This window comes from Ochotona curzoniae, unplaced genomic scaffold (genome assembly GCF_017591425.1).
Source record: "Ochotona curzoniae isolate NIBS_2020 unplaced genomic scaffold, NIBS_Ocur_1.0 scaffold_1037, whole genome shotgun sequence".
Lineage (NCBI taxonomy): Eukaryota > Metazoa > Chordata > Mammalia > Lagomorpha > Ochotonidae > Ochotona > Ochotona curzoniae.
The window spans coordinates 7890848-7901005 of record NW_024467083.1 but is presented as its reverse complement, the minus strand read 5'-3'; the positions used below and the strand labels follow the sequence as shown (position 1 = coordinate 7901005).

At 41.6% G+C, this 10158-nt stretch overlaps 1 pseudogene; it reads right to left on the bottom strand.

The window, feature by feature from the left end:
- Nucleotides 1-858: 858 nt before the first annotated feature.
- Nucleotides 859-1008, bottom strand: LOC121168943 (annotated as a pseudogene).
- Nucleotides 1009-10158: the final 9150 nt, after the last annotated feature.

The window sequence follows — 10158 nt, the reverse complement described above, 5'->3', positions numbered from 1 at the left end:
GAGAGATTGTGAGATATCATTTCTATTTTTTTTAAGATTTATCTATTTTTATTGCAAAGTCAGATATACAGAGAGAAGGAGAGAAGGAAAGACAGAAAGAAAGATCTTTTGTGCGAACTTCCCAAGTGACCGCAACGGCCGGTGCTGTGCCGATCCGAGGCTGGAAGCCTGGAGTTCTTCCAGGTCTCCCATGTGGGTGCAGGGTCCCAAGGCTTTGGGTCGTCCTCGACTGCTTTCCCAGGCCACACGCAGGGAGCTGGATGGGAAGTGGAGCTACCGGGATTAGAACCGGTGCCCATATGGGATCCCGGGGCATTCAAGGCTAGGACTTTAGCCACTAGGCCACTGCGCCAGGCCGAGATACAATTTCTTGATCTCTGCCTTCAATATCCTAATCCCAATTCTATCTTCCTCTGAATTGTGACTGTCAAAATGCTCCATTGAGAGAATTCTCATGTCAGGGGAAACTATTATAACATATGCAAAGCATCGAAAAACATTTCAAACTCTTCTGTTACCGTATTCATGATGGTTTACCAAGCTGATGACCTTGGTGGATTACTGTAGGAAAAACAAATGATTAGGAAACCATCCCTCCAAAGTCATTCATCCTACTGATAACTCAATTCCCAATTCCCCCAAACATCTAGATGTCAAATAAAATCATCAGCCTTGTATGAAGTGAAACTTTAGAATGATGGCTCTTCAAAGCCTGAAACACATTAAGTAGCAGAATATAGGGTAGGCATGTGGCTCGTTGGATGAGATGCCACTTGGAACATCCACATGTGTATCAGAATGCCTGGTTCAGAACTCAGTTCCCCTTGTGAATCATTTTCTTGTACAGGTTTCTACCCTGGGAGGTGCTGAGTGGTGAGAGTATCTAGACTTCTCAACTCAGATTGCTCTATATTAAAAGCTTACATTGATTTTTATTTATTTCCTTTCTGGACTCAAGTGTCCAAATAATTTCTACACTTGATCTTAGCCAAAAGGCCGAGAAGCGAATCAAGTGTCCAAATAATTTCTAAATCCAGTTGCTCATTTTTTTCATTATATTTTAAAGGGAAGTATTTTTATACATATTATTATCACACTTTAGAATTTCCTAGCAATATTTGTAGAGATAAAGACAATTGACCAAATTAATTTGAACAGGTTTAGTCTTGTTTTCCATCTGTTACACAACCAAGTTTTATTTAAATGCATGAAAAATCCTTTTATGATGTTTATTTTCTAATTCTACTAATAAGAACATACTTATTTTAGAATTTCCAAATCAAGATACTCATCATGGGTGACTGAGAAGATTTGAGTAGGTCATGACAGAGAAGACTTTGTAGTCAAAGAAGTTTTAGTCCCATTTCTGTAAATTTGTATTCAGTTGAAATCAATGCTGAAGTAAAAAGCTTAATGCAAGAGCACACACACATGCAAATAGGCAAATGCAGAAACTTAACATTTATCAGTTCAAATTCCTGAGATGATTTATCCTTCTCAAGATGAAACCTTGTACAAGATTAACCCTTATAATCCTCCAGTGTGTGATCATCCTGTGCTTTTATTAACACATGCATATTACAGCCATGGGTTTTGCAATGGCAGCAGCTGATGGACAGTAGCAGCTGATATCATTGTGTGCTCTTTGCTTGTTTCCAGTTAGAGGAGCAATCGTATCAGTTATTCAGAGGGATCAATAAGCACACAGCAAGGGCCCCTTGGAGGAGAATCTTCTAGCCCCACAGAAGCTATTATCTCATATTAACACTTACCCAGGTTTATGTACTCACAGGTCACCTCTCTCTCAGTGATATACTGTTAAATTTGTTTTTTATTTTCACATTAGATATAGAATCTGGGTCCTGAAATCTAGGCCAGTAATGATGTTGAGAAAGGACAAGACTCTTACGAATTATCAGAATTGGCTCAGTTTGTTCTGAATGGTGATTTAGCTTTCCTTTCTTGGGAACAAATGTCCTTTTTGTTGAAACTATTCATCCCCCTTATTTAAATGTGAGTACAATGATCATTTTTGTGTTAGAGGTAAAGTATTAATGTCTAGGAGCATTCCCTCTTGGAATCCACATGGTTATCATGAAAGAAGGAGTTTTAGACATGCGCCTGTAACATTGGATCACCTTTTAATGTGGATTAGGGTTCAGATCTCCATCAAGCTGGAGCATTGAAAATCTACCCTGTGATTTAACAATCTGAATATAAATTAATCTGAGAACTCTCCAGGTAAATTACATGCTACAGGATAAAATTAGCTTACACAGGCAAAAGAACAGATGAATAAAAGATAAATTGACCATGGGTAAAAACAACCCTGACACTTTTCCATCCTCCTGCTAATTCTAATAGTTCTGAGCCTAGTTGTATCACTGTTTTCCTAACCTAGATTTTTCTAGTATTCCATGGGATATCTATTAGTTTTCCAATAAATTATTCTATTTCTATAAGCTTTCCAAGATGAGTTTTTGCATGTCAATAAAATATATAACACTAATACATTCTGCCTTCTGAAAATCCATTAGATGAAAATGCTATATTTTGGTGTGGCAAACAGTACAAAGGTCATGAATGGTTGAACAGCCACAAGCTCCACAAACTCTGCACAGACACACAGATGCACAAGGATACTAAAAGTAGGTCTGTATAAGGTCTAGATTCTATCTTATAAAAAACCAAGGTCACACGTGTCAGAATTATTAAAAAGAAGCAAATGAAAATTTGTTATGCCATTAACTAGCCAACACTTCTACTCCTATTCCATTATCATTATAGTACAATGGAGTCCAACACATGTCAGAAGCAGTCCCAAGACGCTTGTGAAGTACTCCTTATCATTTCAATAAAATCCCTTCCCATTTTTTCCCACCAAGGGTCTTTTGCCTTGCTTCCTGCCTGAATGTCCCTGCTATGGTAAACCTTTTGTCTCACCCTACAAATCCATCTCCAGCCTCTAATTCATGAATTTTTGCGCCTACAAGGGGTTCTGTGTGCTCTGAAATGTTTTAACTACTTCTTATTTCTTTATTTTTATGGGGAAAAAAAAGCGTATTTATTTTGATAGAGTTACAGAGAGAGAGAGGGAGAGAGATGGGGGTAGTGACAGAGAGAGGGAGAGAACTTCCATTCTCTGATTGACTCCCCAGAAAGGCAAAACAGATAATGTGGGGCCCGGGTGAGGCCAGAATAAGGGTTCCTTGCTGTCTCCCAGGTGACTAGGGGTAGCATATTGGGGAGCTGGATAAGAAGTAGAACAGCCGGGACACCAACTGGAGCCCGCGGGGACGCTGCCATCACATTTGGTGCCTTTTTTACTATGCCATAATTTGGGGCCCTCAGCTCTTGCTAATTTAACAACTTCTTTAATATCTACTATTTGTACTGTATGTGAAAGTATTCAAAAATCTCATGAAAATGAGTGTTATGAAAAAATGTGTGGGTTTTGTTTGGCACAAGGTTAATAGTTTTGAGTCCCATTGTTTTATGAATTGAATGATGGCCCCCTCATATATAATTTATTAACTACTGCATAGATTTTGGTTTCTATTTTCTCCAGGAACATTGTATCTAAGATGCTTTTTACACCTGTAGACAACATTCTCCCTCTGCCTGAATCTACTGAAAGTGAACATTTAGTAGAGTCTATTTTATTTAAATTAACACATACTGGGAATAAAATATGATCACTTCTCAAAAGAATAAATCATGCATTTTTAAAGGGATATTAAGAAGTTATATTAAAAAGCTCACATTGGCACAAGATAAAAAAGTTTTAACCAGTAATTACAGGTAGAGGCACATTTGATAATGAAACAGCTATAAACCTTAAGGCAAAATAACATGTGAATAAATTGGTTCGAGAGAAAGAGAAGACAGCTAAATCATATTTAATTAATTTGTTTTTCCTTAAATCAAATGGAAGTTTGCATCACTTCCCCTCCTAGACTGTATACTTCATGAAAGCAATTGCTTTGTTAATCGCAGTGAGGCCAGTATATGTTTCTTAGTCTAGAAGGATCAAGTAGGCCATTCCAGCATGAATTAATCCTTGTTGAATATCAGAAAACATTTTAATTACATGTACTTTCCAAGTTTCTTTCTTTCCTTTTTTTTTTTTTTAACAGAATTTACACTTAGTTTCTATATCAGCAATCAGGGAACACTAGTAAAATAAAGAGATATTGAAACTGTGTAGTCAAGCGGGGAAGGACATTTTTTGTAGAGACTAATTCACATAAGACACAAGTAGGGAGGTGAGCTGTCTTCAACAAAGGAACTAGAAATTAAAACGAGTGACCAAGTCAGTATGGAATGGCACAGATCTGAACACCTGTAAATTTGCAGAGGATGTGGAAACCAATGTGAAGTTAGCCATAAAAAAAAAAATTCATAGTTAAAAAAAGCATAAGAATAGAACTAAGGGAGAGTATCCTGAAATGCTCCTAGGAAAGGGCTTCCTTCTCTCACAGTGAAGAATAAATGGCAGCCTTATCAATCCGCCTTCCCTACACTGCTTACAAGACCACAAAGCTTGACCACCTTTCGGATTGGCTGTAAGTCAGCTGAGGCCATGTCTCCTTACTGCTTGACTTGGAACATGGGCCAGTGTTGCAGCTATTATCAGGGATCCTGCAAGCTTCAGTTGCCAAATATAGTAAATAAAAAATTTTAAAACTTAAATAACTTTGAATTTCAGATAAACAAAGAAAGAATTTAATGTCAATAGACACGGCTCATACAGTTATTGGGATATGGTCACATTACAAATATTTGCTCTTTGATATCATTTAAACTGTGCAGCTGCATTTTCTTCCTACAAGACTTCTGTTAGATTAATTAAAGAAGAAAAAATTAGTTTGACTTCTAATATGGTTTTATTTTTTTTTAGTTCATAGATAAAATTCTAACAGTACCTTCCTTTTTTTTTGTTTTTTATTTTGACAATCTTTACATATTTAATTGGGGTTAAAAAAAAGGTTCAAGGCCTAAAGGGGGATATAGAGGAAGAAGCCCCACCCAGTTTCCCACCCACCCTAAGTCCCGGATGTGGGGCATGCTCTGAGATACTCGATCAAGTGGTTCCAATAGTTCACCATTCATGAGTCGCTGCCAATCTCGCCACTCCAAGCACGATGTGGTCGTTGAAGAGTCCATTGATTGACACAGTCCCTTCTAGAGTCTCCATTTGCCCAGTTTTTTGCTGCCAACAGATAGCTGAGGTTGTTGCTTGACTTGTTCTGTCTTTTCTTGGTTAGGACTCTGAGTCCGGTGTCTCGACTGGGGAGATCCTCAAAGAAATTTTGAGGTATTCCCAGTCCAGATTCCTGCATGTTCTAGTAAACATAGGGCCCGGCACAGTCCATTGCCCCGATCAGCTGGTGGTTGCAGTTGCTGGGTCGGTTTTGTCTCCACCCGTGTCCTCTTGTAGTCCGGCCTGGTTCCGCCCTGGACACACTTGGCCTTCGCACGTACCAGTAGGAGCTGCAGCCCAGTCAGGGAGGCCCACAGTAACCCCAACCAGGCCCACCCCCTACCCTGGCTTGCCAATATGTATGGCATACTAGTCCAGTCTGTCCCAAATACCCTTCTGTTCATATACTTGCCAACAGGTGTTGCAACCTACTTCCATCCAACCATCTCATCCAACCGGCCCTAACGGATGTTGTTGGGTGTCTGTCTAGCCACCCCACCCCCTGTCCTAGTTCCCATGCCCTCTCGTGGAAGGTGATGACCCAAGAGGGAGAAGCCCACTATTTCCCTCCCAGGTCGCTCCCATTCCAGTTGTGCCCTCTCCAGTTGGCCCTGTGGCTCAACTCGACATGTCTAACCCTTTGTACCAGCTTCCGCCAGCTGATGCTACAACCAAGCCACAACAACCCTCACCTACTCTGATTGTAGCTTGCACCAGTGGGAATAGTCAGCTCAGCCTGGCTTTCACCTAATCTGGTCCACATGAGGTGCGCAGGTGCTGTGTCCCTGCCTGTCCCCCTACCCAGCTCACACTCCTCAGTGTAAGTTGCTGTTCAGCTAGGGAATCACCCCTTATTCCCCTGTCAGCTCTGCCTCCTCCCTTCCTGGTTCTCACGTGTGCTGGTTGGGTGCTGCGGCGGCATCCGGCTCAGGCTACCTCACCTTGGCATTCCAAATTGTGTGTTGCTTTTGTCGCAACCGGACCTGGTTCGACCCACACTCTGTTCTGGCGTTCGGATTTACTAGTGGATGACATGAACAGATTCAGCCTGGTCTGCCCCCGACCCATGCCAAATGCATGCCAGTGGGACACTTTCCATGACCTCTTGGCTGTTTCCTTCCATTCTTCTTGCGCTGACCTGCGGGGTCTGTGTCCTGCCAGAGGAATTGCCCGGGCTCCTCCATCAGAACCCCTCCATGTGCCAGGTTTCGTGCATACCAGTGGGTCCATGTGCCAGTTTGCCTCCTGTCCTAGCAAGAACAGTGGCCTTTCCTAACTGGCCATCATCCCATTCTGGTTCTTGCTGTAGGGTGTTTCAGCCCAGCCACGGTCGTCCATGCCCCCATATAGCTCGTATATGGCTCAGTTGGGGATGGGACCTAGCCTAGTCTGTCCCACATCTACCCTGGTACTCCAAAGCACCAGAAGGTGTTGCGGTCTGGCCCAGCCCGGTACGTCTTTTTCCAGTCCACACTTGTGCCAAGGGAGACGACAACTGTATCCAGACCCGACCGCAGCCCCATCCACCTGTCACGACCCCTGCCTTAGACACCGTGGCTCAACTCTGTGCTTAATGTGGACCAGTTGGAGCCAGAACCAAGCTGGGCATGTCCTGAGCTGCACCCTGTGTTCCAATCATGTTTGTGGACTAAGGTTTGCTTACTCCGGACATTCAGGTCTCAGTCCCACACTTGCATTAAGGTTTCATGTCCCGGTTCCTGGGAATCACCAGAAATTAGTGTCTTACCTAGGCTAACGCTGGTCTTACTTATGGGTGTCCCTAAGCAGCTATTTCATATCATCAAAACCCCAGAGCTCACTGCTGGGTGGCCAGCAGGCAGAGCCTGACACCACTTGGTGCACTGGCCGCCCAAGGCCAGGGTCTCTGTCCCCGCCTTGCGGTGGGGACTGTGGCCGAGACCCCGGCGGGGTTCAGTCCAGCAGGGGCGCCCCCGACAAGTGCCACCTTGATGGGGGGTTAAGCCTGCCCCCTCTAATATGGTCTTAATCTTTATTCACCAATCCTAGCCTATACTTCCACTGAGTTCTCATTCATTGCCTGAATAAGGCACATGATAAAAACATGATGTCATGGGTAAGAGGTATCATTTTTTTCTCTTAGCAGCAAGCAGCAGCCCAGTCATGATGACGTTATCTACCATGGTTTACCTCCACATCCACGGATTCCGTATCTGCTGATTGAGCCACTAACAGATAGAAAACAGTAGGAAAAATTCCATCTGTACTGGAGATGTATATGCTTCCTTTCTTCTCATAATTCTCTATTCAACACATTATAGAAACTATTTACACAACATTTTCATGGTATTAGGTATTATACCTAATTTAGATACAGACAATGTGGAGCACAGAGAAAACTGTGCATAGATTCTATGAAAATACTAAACTGTTTTACACAACAGACTTGAGAACCTAGGGGGTTTGGTGTCCTTTTGGTGGAATATTGGAATCAACTGGCTTAAGAGATGACACTCAGCACTAAGGCTTATTGCATTTCATAATGTAAATATGTGAGAAGTTAATGATTTGTGATCATCTTCTCACCTTTAGTTTGACTTAGAGAATAGCCAGGACAGGAAGGTTTACTGGACACTTTTTATGACTTATTTCTTTATGCAAAGTGAACACACTTATCATCCTTCACAATATAGCTTTAGAAGCACAATGATTCTTACTCTCATCCTCTCACTAGCCCACTTCCCCATCAATCCTCTTTCTTTCATATATCCTTTTAAAAAATTTACAATGGGATAGTTTCATTTCACTTCAAATGTACCACTAGAGAAAGATTTCAACACATAGCCAAGTGAAGAACATGAAAAACCTTACTATTCCTCAAGAAAATAGACAAAGACTATAATCAACAATGAAATCTCTGATGGCAATCTAACTCAAATAGATTATGTTTTGTACCCTGTATTATAGTAACCATGGGGACTAGTTTATTTCACTAAGCATAATGGTTTCTAGTTATACCCATTTGTTGATTCTTTGTCAGGACTAAGTAGTATTCTGTAGTGTATATATCCTATGTGTTCTTTATTCATCCATTGGAGTGAGCATATGATGTATAAGCATACTGCTTTGGTTGTCCCCATGTCATATTAGAATGCCAAGTTTAGTGTCTAGGTGTGTGGAGTGTGTAGGTGTCTAGAGTTCCTGCCAATGTACATCCTGGGTGCAGGTTTACCTCACCACTTACCACAGTGGCACATGTAAGCACTGCTGCCACGCCAGTAGAAGATTTTCTGCTCTCTGTGGAACCCCAGTGATGGTGAGAGTCCCGTCAGCCTTTCTAGCCAAAGCCTTTACCTGGCCCCAAGTAGGAAGGTCATCTTTATGTTGATATGGTCGGTATCTCTTTGATCTCTTCTTGGGGAGGTTTAGTGCTGCCATTTTCTCTGTCACCTGTTCCACTGGAGTGCTTCCCTGTTTATTAACCCTCGCCATTCAGATGTACCAAGAGGAACCCAGACTTCTGTGGAGGATCTATCTGGAATGACAAGAGCATATCCCTTCCCAACTTGAGCCATTTTTTCTGCTTGACAAATTTCCAACTGTTTATATCAGACAGGGGTATCACAGCTTCCCATGTAGCTTTTGAGTCAGAAAAATGATGAGATGCCCTAGAAATACATCCTTGTGGCAAACTTTAAAAAATAGGGTAAATACAGTAAGAGAAAGCACATATTTTGGACTGGGGCTTACTCCCTGTTTATTGATTTTTTATAATTGAGGTTTTAAGGTTTTGTGGGTTCTTTCAACAATGCCTTGTCCTCATGGATTGTAAGGTATTCCTGTAATATGTTCAATCTACCAATCAATGCAAAATTGCCTAAATTTGCTGCTTGTAAAACAGGACCATTGTTAGTTCTTAGTTTTTGTGGAACATTCATGACAGTAAAAGTTTGTAATAGAGCTGAAATAAGAGCTCAGGTAGATTCAGTTTTATGTAAAGTAGTTCAAATGAACTGGGAATACGTGTCAATTACCACACAAGCCAAAGGTGCCTGTGGGAAAGGAACGTGGGTAAAATCACATTGCCACAAGTGATTGTGCCACTTGCAAGTTTACCTTATAGCTACCTGGGGAGGAGATGCGACCAATAAGAAATGGGCAGGGTGGGGGTGCAGTCCTCTCTTAAGCAACTAAATTTATTTCTAGGGCTCAAGTCCATATACATTCAGCAAAGCAAAACTTCGAACATAGTTCAGTCAGGCATCAATTATAATTAGCAGGTTTGATATACAACTCATGCCACATGTGTGTAAGCAGGAAGTTCAAGGGGAACTATCAAGGCACCAGGATCAAAGCACCATTGGTGTGAGATATTGATAAGGAACACTACTTTGGTTTAGGAAAATAGGCAAACTAAGCACAGATGTTAGCCATATATCAGAGAGTCACGAAAGCAGATCTAAGGACTTACTGGAAACAAGAGTGCACTGTGGGTGATAGGCCTTCTGCTTCCTCTTTCCTGAAGCCTCTTCTCACAAGGATCCCACAGGCCTATGCTGGATGTATTCCAATATTGGGAGACAGAAAGAGGTGGCTTTCAGGTCCTGGCTCCTTGTCACCCATGTGGAAGACTTGTCAAGTTTTGGCCTGCTCTAACCCTGGATGTTATAGGCATCAAGGGCAAACCAGAAGATGTAATCTCTCTTTATCATCAGTATGTCTTTCTACCTACAAATAAAGTGGAAAATATATAAAAATCAGAACAATTGGCCTTCCCTTTGATGCACACGCATATGTTTAAAGGCTTTCCTTTCTAACAGTTTTTCTTATTAAAAGCATGCCTTGTGCAAATAGCGCTAAAAGAGATATTTTTTTTTGCAGATGGGGACAATGGTGAATACATGATGGCATTTTTTGAGACCCAAAGTCCTCATCTAGCTCAAGGACTTACATATATTCAAACTCATTCCTGAAAA